Source organism: Platalea leucorodia (assembly GCF_965183815.1).
Source record: "Platalea leucorodia genome assembly, chromosome: Z".
Classification (NCBI taxonomy): Eukaryota; Metazoa; Chordata; class Aves; order Pelecaniformes; family Threskiornithidae; genus Platalea; species Platalea leucorodia.
The window spans coordinates 70,505,487-70,513,600 of record NC_138858.1 but is presented as its reverse complement, the minus strand read 5'-3'; positions in this window follow the sequence as shown (position 1 = coordinate 70,513,600).

Sequence of the window (8,114 nt, the reverse complement as noted above, 5' to 3'; positions counted from 1 at the left end):
AGGTGCAAATGGCTACTTTCTGGCAGGTTTTCTACAGCTATCAAACCTCACTTTCGAAGGGACAAGGAGAGGAGGGAGAAGGGATTGGTGATTGTCAGCTCTTGAAAAATAAACTTCAAATTACCACTGCTGGGAAGAAGTTGCTGTACCAAAAATTGAATATATGCAGTTAATTTGTTGTATACTATCAAGCTGAGTATTGTTTTTTAATATATATAAAATACATGTAATATATCTGTAATATAGCTTATATATTATATATGTAAATTATAGAAATATTTATATCTATATTATAATATCTTTTATATATCTATCAATAAAGTTGAAGTTTTATGGTCAAATTGCTGCAGGATGGCTTCTGAGAGCAGAAATCCCATGATGCTGGAGGCATCCCCTTTGCCTGCCCATCCCTTGGCAGCTGGCCGTGCCATGAGCGTCTGTGCAGCGTTGAGGGCAGGACAGGGGCTGTGGGGCACAGGGGGGCTGGTATGAGCTGGTGGTTCAGCCCATCACCCGCGGGTGGACACACATCTCTCCAGGCAAGGCAGTGACGTGCTCTGTGGAGACCCCCCCCAAGTCACCTGCAGCCCTCGCCCCCCAGGGCAGCATGCTGCTTTCCTTCCCTGCTCTCACACCACCAGCTTCCCTTTTTATTCTTCTTCCACTCTGTGGGAAGGGACATTTTTTTGTTCCTGGATCCTTTTGCGTGAAACAGGAGTTCCCGCATGCCTGTCCTATTTGGAAATTCTTGAGAAAAGATAATTCTTTTTCTTTCAAACCCCCTTCTTTTTTTCCTCTGTTTCTGCCACCTGACTCTGTGGGCTCTGGAGCTGTGCCTTTCCTCAAAGCTGCCAGTTAAACCAGGCAGTTTGAAAGAGAATGTGGATGAGAGTGACCTGGGAACTTGTGACTGCCGCTTTCCCTGCTGCTGGTTTGCAGGTAGCCTGGGACAAACTGGCTTCAGTCCTCGCTTTGCCTGCTCATGAAATGGGTCATCCAGCCTATTCTGCATCAAAGTAGCCTCAGCTGGGCCAGCAGCAAGATAAGGAGGAAAGGAGAGAAAAGAAGAATTTAAAAAGGAACAGCCTGATTCAAACTCCTTTTGAACTACATGAAGGTTCCCTGCATTCTTCAAATCAGGTTGAAGGCACCTGTGGAGGCCCACAGACTTCCAGGCTGGAAGGCAGTAAGAGCCACTTTTGTGCAGCCACCGCAGAGGACTGTGAGCATCCTTGCCGGAGGCTGATCCTTGCACCCACAGCCATTCCCCCCGCCCCGCACCGCTCACAGCACTTGTGTTTTGCAGTGCCAGCCACAGGAGCAGTGGTGACTCTCAGCCCTTCAGTTTTTTTTATTGCTTTTAGGCCAACTCTAATTATAAGTACAGTCCTTCCCAGCATTGTAGCAGCTAGTAGTTCAATCTTCAGGTAAGCTTGTTTTTCTTACTTTCATTGGAAAACTAAGATGAACAAAAAACCCTACTAAATTGTATTTGTTATACAAAATGCCATGTTCATCTAAAAGCAAATACTCTGGAGACTGTTTAGTTTTCAGCCAGCCAGCCTAATGCATTTCATATTTTCTGTTCAAGTATCAGAGAAGATCTTGTATCATCTGTGATTAAGGGTGAGACTGGCTTCTGGACAGTCTAAATAAACTAGGTGGTGAGCTGGTTACGCTGGGAGACAAAGCCAAAGCCCCAGCATCGCAGGCTGACTAACTCATGACTCTTCTCCATCTCAGAAAGCCCCTGCCTGAAAGTCAGGTTTCCCTGCATTGACTAATATTTAGTATGAATTACTCACATTGGTAAATGTGTTTGTCTGTATAGGGTTTTTAATCTTTAAATGCAGATGTACTGCAGTTAGGAGATATTTAAATGTACACGTTACACTAAATGAGAGCTGTTTGAATGTAGCTGTGAATTATTTAAATCTTTGGTAACTGGGCACCCAGAGTAAACAGTTTAGGACAGTGGGGAAGTGGGATACATTGCTACTCAGAAAATGTTTATATAACCATAGTGCATCTCTGGGCTTGATTACCTGCTGATCTTAAAGATGAAATCTCATTTAAATGCATATTAGTCCTATTAGCACAGCAGAGCCAGTACAGCAGAGGATGAACAAAACAGTGTTACAGGCTGCAACAGCCAAGACCTATTCCTCTACCCTTGGTGTTTCCGACATGGCCACGAGGACAGCTGGTGGGTACCACGCAGGCTAACCGATACGTCCACACAGAGTCAGTGGGACATGAGCAAGGAGAGTGGAAGAAAGGCCCAAGTCTGCAATTTACCTTCATTGGCATGGCACTGCTTTATGCCTGCTCAGCTCTGTCAGGTAACTCCTTGAGGTTTCCTGGCTTGAAGGGCAGTTGTTCTTGGGAAAGATGCATGGCTGGCTGCTCTGGGTTGGTGTGGGCTCAGCACCATTCTTAATGTGGCTAGCATGTTTTCTTCAGGAGAGGCCTTGGGGCCCTGCCCGGAAAAGTGGTTTTTCAGGCCCAGTTTTAAAACTGGGAGCTCACTGGATGAAATTATGCTTAAAATTAAGTCTTTCCCTGGGTCAGCACCTGTGCTTCTGGCAGGAATGCACTCCAGCTCTTCCAGGGTGCTCATCTGGATCCAAACACTGCTCTCTCCTTTACCCCTGGTCACCCTGCCAAATTCAGTAGTTCCCCAAAGTTCACATTTCTGCACCGACAGTAAACGTCAGCCCTTAATCTACCTGCTGCTTGGGCTATGCTGTGCTTATAAAGATGAGTGAACATCTCAGGACATTTTTCTGTGATTTTTTTCCCCCCTGTTTGTCAGTTACCTGCAGCAGAGAAACACTCCAGGAACTATTCCCAGGACCAGATTCGGACACATCACCATGCATACTCCAGCTTGCCATTGTCCCAGGCTCTGCTCGAGGCACGAAGGATCATCTGCTGCAGCAAGGTGGTAAAATTTAGCAGCTGGGGTGGGAAGGCAGCACTAGGGATCAGTACATTGGGTGCCTGCTTCTCAAAGACACAGTCCAGTTAACTTGGGAAGGTTTGCTGTCTGAGGCTGCCAGGGACAGCTGGTGCTGCCTCTGTCATCTATGAATGATGCTCTGCTTAAACTAAATGCTGTTGTTTCTGAAATACGGGCTTGCCCTTTCTCCGAACCAGGCAAAGGGAGTCCTAAGATCCCGTTCCTATCCCCAGTCCTGTTCAAATCTTTTACCCAGTGATGGTATATTGCAAAGCAACTTCTTCTAAAATATCTTGTGAGAAATTAGGTGTGCCCTCACCACTAGCCTTGCTGAGGCTTGGGCCTTGTCGATCTGGATCTGTTGCCTTGTATGCACTGTCGTAGTGCTTCTGCAGTTGGGCCAGCATGCTTTTTTAATTGGACATAATGCTGGGCAGAACTGCATGGGTCTGGGTACCCAGGTTGCAGCTGGGAGGATGAAGGATATGTTAGCAGCACTGCACAGGGTCACATATTGTCTACCTAAGGACTTCAGTGTATCAAGGTCTTGAGAATTGTCAGGGCTGGGGAAAGCATTTTATACATCAATATTTCCGCAGTCTTTTAACATGCATAGGAAATGCACCTAATGCTGTGTCACTATTATCATCATCATTATATGACAGCAGTACAACTAATGAAAGAGGCATGCAGTCAGGTAAATTCAGACATAGTTATCTCGTTTGGATAAACAGCTAAGTTTTCCCAGTTAGAAGCTTTGGGTTTCTGGGTACACATTATTTCCACATAGGGAAGGGCAAAGTGCTTCTCTCAGATGGGCAGAGTATTAGGCTTTAATTAAAAGGAAGATCTGGACATGTGTCTGATCTTCCTATAACACACATGTCCAGATCTCTGATTAGCGTTGCAGGGTGCTGGTTTCTGCTCTACTCCCACCAATTTATATTGTGTAGTATAGGCTCCATACAGAGGAGAAAATACACTGGGTCAGGCATGAGGACTGTCTGAAACTTGAAATTTGGCTCTGAGAATTTTCAGTTATTGTTTTTTTCCTTATTCTGAAACCATGGTGCTACGGATGAAAAGGCTTGGTTTTGATAAAAAATTTTCTTTTCTGTTTAAAGAAGACATTTGATTATCAAAGAGAAAAATGTCCTTCAGATTGTGGGTTGCTGTGGTACAGGCTTGTTCTGTTCTTGTGATACCATCAAAAGGTAAAATTGGCCAGCAATACCATACACCACACCAAAAAAAAAAAAAAAAAAAAAAAAAAGAGGGTCAGGAGAAACACACACTCGCACACACAAGTCCTTGAACTTCCACAAAGAGATATCACGTTACATTTTGCAGTGTTTCCTAGGAAACCATTTTAGTGTAAAAGGAACTCTTTGTCTCCTGCTCTTTGCAAAATTGTTTGAACCACCATATCTCATAAAAGGTTGCTTCACAGGCAATTTAAGCAGCATTAAAAAAAGCTCAATCTGCAGTTTGCTGCACCATCAGAGGCAATACCTTTATCAGCAGCCTGAATACTTTAGATTGTATTATTTGTTGAGAATTGATAAGTTTATGTCATAATACCTAAACGTCAGAGAAATAAAATCTTGTTTTCTTTTTTTTTTTTTTCCTTTTCCAACATGGAGTGCCTTTCTCTACACAGTAAGGCAGTACTAAAAAAAAAAAGGGCAGAAATTGTTTTGGGAACCTCTTATCAGTACCTTTTTACTTGCATGTTGGCTGAGGCAAAGGTACATTTTGGTTTTTTTTTCCTTTGACCACAGAAGAAGCTGGAACAGGATTTCCGCAAGCATGGCTCTTACTCCCTGGTGTTAGCTATCGTGTGGCTGTGCCCACGTGCTGATGTGTGCCACCTGCGAGCCCAAATCCAGCAGATCAGAATGAAGGACTCGTCCACCCTGAATTACTTGTGCCCTTCACTCCCGCAGGCTGAGCCCCTTGGCTGTGCAAGGTGCTGCCTCAAAACGGGGCAGTTTCTCAGCTGGTGCCGGGGGTGGCAGTTTTGCCACACCGGGGGCAGCCTGACCTGGCAGTGTGACCGCACTGGAGGGTGCAACCATACCAGTCCTGGGCTGCAGATGGGGGGAAAGTGCTCCATGGGGCTGAATGCTAGGGCAGAGCTTGCAGGCCAGAGAGAGAGCTGGGTTTCCACTGAGCTCTTTGCCAGCGACCTTTCGTTATTTATCATCTTCCTTTAAATCCAGCGTTAGACGTCTGCTATTTCATCTTAAGGAGGATGAATGTGAGGGCACGCAGTGCCTCCACCGCTGCCGGCAGGCTGGCCTGTGCTTCCCCTGCACTTTGCTTAAAGAGCTGACCTAATGAGTTTTGTTCCCTCCTGTAGTCCCTGTCATTTATAGTTGTTATAATTTCCTGTCATAGCTACTTTTTTCCTCCCCCCCTTGCAATATTGCAGGGTTCAGCTATATGGCTGATGTGCTCTGACTGCAGCCTGCTAGATTTGTCTTCGTCTTAATATATTATTTATGATGCTATTATTCCTTGCAGCGGACTGCCAGCCACACTCTGCATACAGTTGCTGGTCTTCCAAATGCATCATGGCCAGCAAAGGAAAACACTGATCTAATTGAATTAACAGTGGTGCTGTTAGCCTTAATAGAGTTTGTCATGAAACACTAAGCAGATGTGACAATGATCTTGGTTAGTCATATTTTTGTCCCTACTCCCAGACACAGTAACTGTTAGCCAGATCAGTGGGGAGGATAATTCTCCTTTGCTGATCAGTAATTGTGCTTACCTAGACATGTGGCAATCGCTTTGGACTGATGGTTGAAATAAGCCAAGGACTTGAATAGCAGAAAGTTTTATATTCTGATAATAAACTTGGCTAATTAAAACAAGATGCAGATGGTACTGCCACCTAGCAATTTTCACCTCACTTACTCTGACTCCAATTATAGCCTTTCCCTACTGACTTACACTGTTTAAATTACAAAGTCAGGGGATAGATGACTGTTTACCTGTTTCTATTCATACAAAGAAGTCTAACACATCATCGTTCTCCTGCACAAGGCATGTGATGATGGTCTTAATACTTACTCTGAAAAGTATCTATCTCCACTCCTTAAAAAAAAAAGGGAAAAAGTAATAAAAAGACTACTTAGAGACTCATTAGCAGACACACGCATCAGCAGGAAGCATATGAATATTACACACACAATGTGTTTCTCTAACACTTGTTGGTTGGAGCAGGTGTCATACTTCTGGGAAATTAACTTTAATTGGATAAATAGAAAACTGGCCTTAACTAAGCCAGTCCAACCCACTTTCTTAGCTTATTATTTTCTTTAGACACTCTGAAACGCTTGACGCTGATCCCTTGGGTGACTTTCGCTTCTTCCCAGGATAAAACACATTTACAAGGAGAGGTTAGACAATTAGTGGGGTAGACAAGAGTACCACTTGAGGTCCTCCACATTGCTTTAAACAAGCTTTATAAGCCATCTTTACAGAGCAAGAATCAATGATGTCCAGCCCTGGGAGAGAGCCCAGAGTAATCCTGCCATGCTAATTCTGTGACAGAAGAATCATCTGGAATTGCATCCCAGAAATTACTCTGGCCATCAGCTGGACCACTGTGTTGTTCCTAGTGTCGATGCGTTACTGTTCCGGCACTTTATTCTGGCACCCCCTTTCACGCAAAATCAGCCCTAGGTATTGCCATCCTGCTGGCAGTAAAGTGCACTGAACTGCCCACGGTTTTCCTGATTGTCTTAAGTTTTTTTTCATGTGAGGAGCTTTCAGGTGCAAAGTATTCCCTGCTGTAGAAGCTATAGTGGGGTAGGATTTGCAGTTATCTTTGAAACGACACTCTTGTGTAGTTTGAAAAGGTATGCCTATTGGAAGGAGAAGGAAGGAACAGGGTGGTGGACCAGGACTTATTTACAGAGACCTCTTGTTTTGAGTCATTCAGCTGGGTTCCATTTAGTGTAAAAATATGTACACAAAATAATGCTGATTGGAATGGAACTTCCATGCATCCTCGATGACATGCTAAATGAGGTCAACATGAATACCATTATTACGATGAATAAGGTGACGTTAACTTGACTGAAGTGCTCAAAGCACCCCTGCTTTCTCCTGGGCATCTTCTTTGCCCTGTTTCTGGGGTGTGGCACCAGTGGCCCCTGCAGGGGACGGATCTCATGATTCAGGTAGACAGTGGGTGGCTCAGAGGTCTCCTCCCCCGTCAAAAGCCACCATACTGGAGGCTGAGGGCACTGCCTCTTCCTGGGGGGGGGAGCTGTGGGTGCTCAATGGACGGACCTTTCCTTGGCGGGGTGCTGCTGTGGGTGCCTGCACTGCGCTTGGCTGGCCAAGACCCCACCAGGTCAGTGGGGTCTGATGCACCCTGTTTCCTTCATTTCCTCTCCTGGTCATTTCTGCACAGCAGTATGGTAAGACAGGTAAGACAGGTAAGTCAGAGACTAAGTGCGTGCCAGTGCAGACATGCACATTGCTCTAAGAGGCTAGGTTCACAGCTTCCTTTGGGCAGCAGTTTGTGACCACACAAACAGAGCCGTTACGGACCTCACATGGCTCATGCGTCAGGGCATCCCCCTTCTCACCCTCCCTCCTTCATGCCCATGCTTTAAATGGACCTTCCTTTCACTGGCAACAGATGGAGGCAGCCAGTGCCACTGCTAGAGTTGGTCTTGGGCCCCGTCCTCCAGGCAGCAGCCTGCAATTGTTTATAGAGGAATATGAATATTAATGTTAAAATAGAGGTATATCAATCTTTCTTTGAATAGCTTCACTAGGCGCTGCTTATATGAAGCATTTCAAACAAAGCTGGGCAAACTAACATCACTAAGGACTGGCTGCAGGACTGGAAATGATACATGTCTCTCAGCTCCTGGAGAGCATTTGCTTTCCCTTTTTCTGTGACTCTGGGAGCACACAGGTCAAATATAGCAGAGTGTGGAGCACTGTGTGACTGTACAGTGTTCCCCCATCCCCAGGCTAAGGGTCCCTCAGCATCACTCTGGGCAGCCTGCCAGGTCCCGACCGTGGCAGGCATCATCCCCACATCCATGCTGCACATCTGCATGCCAGTGGGCCTGGCTCAAAGGAAGCCTGCACCTGAGATAAGAAGAGAGATGTGTCTGTGGGC